At 39.3% G+C, this 3,109-nt stretch overlaps 1 long non-coding RNA gene and 1 pseudogene across 1 annotated transcript; one reads left to right on the forward strand and one right to left on the reverse strand.

Annotated features, from left to right (window-relative positions):
• The first annotated feature begins 242 nt into the window (after nucleotides 1-242).
• Nucleotides 243-1,172, forward strand: LOC127632686 (uncharacterized). Its single transcript, XR_007969130.1, has 3 exons — nucleotides 243-500; nucleotides 651-715; nucleotides 892-1,172. It is a non-coding gene; the product is annotated as an uncharacterized LOC127632686 (long non-coding RNA).
• Nucleotides 1,173-1,193: 21 nt separating this feature from the next.
• Nucleotides 1,194-3,109, reverse strand: part of LOC127632434 (soluble calcium-activated nucleotidase 1-like) — a 6,338-nt pseudogene continuing 4,422 nt past the window's right edge.

Genomic DNA, 3,109 nt, shown 5'->3' on the forward strand with positions numbered 1-3,109 from the left:
GAGACCAGTTAAGTCATTCACTAATTAGGGAGCATCCTATAGCTCTCTGTGCAGCCAAGTGCATTCACCCCTAAAGGGGTCAATCCTGTGCTCCCCTGATGGATAGTGTTAGGGGTATATTTATGAAATATTTGAACTTGACCCGAACACAAGGAGGGTTAATGTGTGTCAACAGAATATTGAACTGGGGAATTTAGGACCCTGGGAACATAGATGACCCCTCTTAAAATGGAAAATGCACACAGGAGTCGCACTCGGGTCTCAGGAGGATGAAGGGATTGGAAAAGGACTTTTCTCTTTGAGAAGATAAGGGAATGTTTTTATAACACTGAATGAAATCTCACTGTCGTTCTGTTCCTCTGTCCGGCTACTGGAGGGTCCCGTCACAGAACTGCAGTGTGGTTCTGCAGGACGAGTCGGGGTTTGTGGTGACACGTTTCCCCTCACAGATGCTAAATGTTTGCTACATTGATGACAGCTGGAGATAATATTTAATGCTTGTAAGCAGTTTTGCACTGATTCTCGGTAAATGTAATCGTTAACAACCGCAGAAATGGGATATGCGGAAAAAAAAAATATTTCACTGTATATATGCAAAAATGCATGTATAATGTGTGACCACATTCTGTTCTATCAATCATTGCATTCAGACCCGTCCGGACCCCACAGCGGCCAAGCATCTGATTGGACACGTCCTGTCATCGCTGAGACAGCGGTGAGTTTAACAACATCAGACGTGTCAGAACTATGTGAGCAACAGCTATTTATTCTGAAGTTACAGGTATAAAACAGAAAACCTAAACACTCACAGCTTGCAGATTTTGTTTCTTTGACATGTTTATTGACTCTTTTCAAACTGATCTTCATTTTTCATCTGTATGTTTTTCTCAGAGTTCAGATGACAGAAGAATGCTGGACTTCCTCAAAACACTGTGACTGAACTTATTCCAGGTGCTCAGACAGACCTGGTCGTCATGGGAACTAAACTGTGACGCCATGATTAAAGCTGAAGGATAATCGGTCCATATTAAAACCTGCTGATGATTAAACAGAATTGAATCGGATCCAGATGGATCAGACTGCTCATTTGCTGATTTCTGTCATTGGTTCTTTGATGATATCATGACTGTTATAATTGTAAAAAAAAAGTTGTTGCACTTTTGAAAAATCAATACAAAACAAATCATTTCTTAATTATAAAATCTTTATTTGCATATTCATTTTAATTTATAAGTCTCACTATAAGGACAGGTTTATCTTTTAATTTAAGACTTTGCCATGTTTGCACCTCATCCACACTGGAAGTGCATTTTCCTTCAGTGGAAATGGTGACTGGAGGCCCCAGAACGCTCACGGAGAAGTGCTTCTTCGTTCTTCGCTCGGAGCCAAAAAGAAGTTTGAAACAGTTGAGCAATGACATACTGTTGTGAACATTCAGACACATGCCACACTACTGGGAGAGACGTTTAGAGGAGCCGTTAAATATGAGGACGCTCAAGACTACATGTAAAACATCAACTATTATGACATTAAAATGTGTTATCAATTACTTCACAAGCGATCAGTCAAAGAAATTTATGTATATATGCAGTAGAGAATGTGTCATTTATCATTGCAGTATACTGCATTCACGCCGCTAATGCGCTACCACACTAGCAAACTGAAAAATGAGTTTTTAACCGAAAGATGCATGAGTGTGGACGTGGCCAAAGACGGACGGCAAAAGTAACGTAAATAAATATGTCTTGAGGTGCTGCTGTTTTTAAAAAAGGCAAATAATGAAATGTTTTAAATTAATACAATCATTTATTGAGTTTGGTTAGAGGCGTCCTCTATTATTGCTTCAGTCCCCTGAGGTTGCGTTTCGCTTTGTGATGACGTCCGTCTGCAGAGAGCGCACACAAACATATACTGGCCACTATTTCAATGCCTTCTTTCCATTAGTGCTTGTTCTGTATTTTCACCATTGCATCATGGGTGAACTCTGCAGAATTACAACATCCATCGTTCATAAAAGCTCTACTTATATATATATATATATATATAGTACTGAGCAAAAATCTTAGGCACTTGAAATGTTTCACAAAAGCTTAAGATGGTTATTTATGTCTTCAGCTTTAGAGTGTCAATAGGAAATATTAATGTTAGACTCCCAATCATTACTGTTGCAAATAGAAATGATTAGAACAGAAGAACAGGGAGCCCTGGAACAGATGGCATGACCCCCACAGAGACCCCACTGAACATCGAGTCAGTCTGAGATTATATAAAGAGGCAGAAGCAACTGAGACTGTATAAATATACAGAAGAACTGTGGTGAATTCTCCAAGAAGCTTGAACATCCGATCTGACAACAACCAAGAGAAACTGTGTCAAGGAGAATTGGGGCTGGTTTAAAGGCAAAGGTGGTCACACTGAATATTGATTTAGCTTTTTATGTTACTGGACTTTAAGTGATATATGAAAACTATTTATGGCATTATTTTTGAAGACATCCTCACTATGCAACATTTTTCACAAGTGCCTAAAACCTTTGCACAGTACTGTGTGTGTGTGTGTGTGTGTGTGTGTCTATATATATATATCAAAAATCATTGCACTCAGAAAGAGTAATATTTTAGAGTTGAGCATAACACAACATAAATCTATATTCGGTATTGAAATGTCAATTATATGTTAATTTCCATGACTTTTCCAGGTTTTAAAAAGTCTGTATTCAAAAACATACTTGCTTTGATGTCACATGACTTATATTTTCACCTTTCTGCTGTTTTCCAAAATATTGTGCACCACTGATAACGGTCAGTCTTGCATTGAAACCCACACACTCCCATTGGTTGACTAAATCATTGACCTTCTGATCTATATAAACTCCAGACCCTCGTATTTAACGTCTCCGATCTTCGTTTCAGGCAGCAGTACGCGTCCGTCCAGTGTGAAGGCCGTTATATAGGTGGCGATCTGCCCCCCGTCTTCCTGAGATTTGAGCGCCAATATGATCTGATCGTCCGTGTCAGGGATGAATTTAAATGAGGAGAATCCGAGCGTGGGATTTAATGGGCCGACATGCGACACAAAGATCTGACTGAAATCAGATGAGCAGCTCAGA

The sequence above is a fragment of the Xyrauchen texanus genome, chromosome 39 (genome assembly GCF_025860055.1).
Source record: "Xyrauchen texanus isolate HMW12.3.18 chromosome 39, RBS_HiC_50CHRs, whole genome shotgun sequence".
NCBI lineage: Eukaryota > Metazoa > Chordata > Actinopteri > Cypriniformes > Catostomidae > Xyrauchen > Xyrauchen texanus.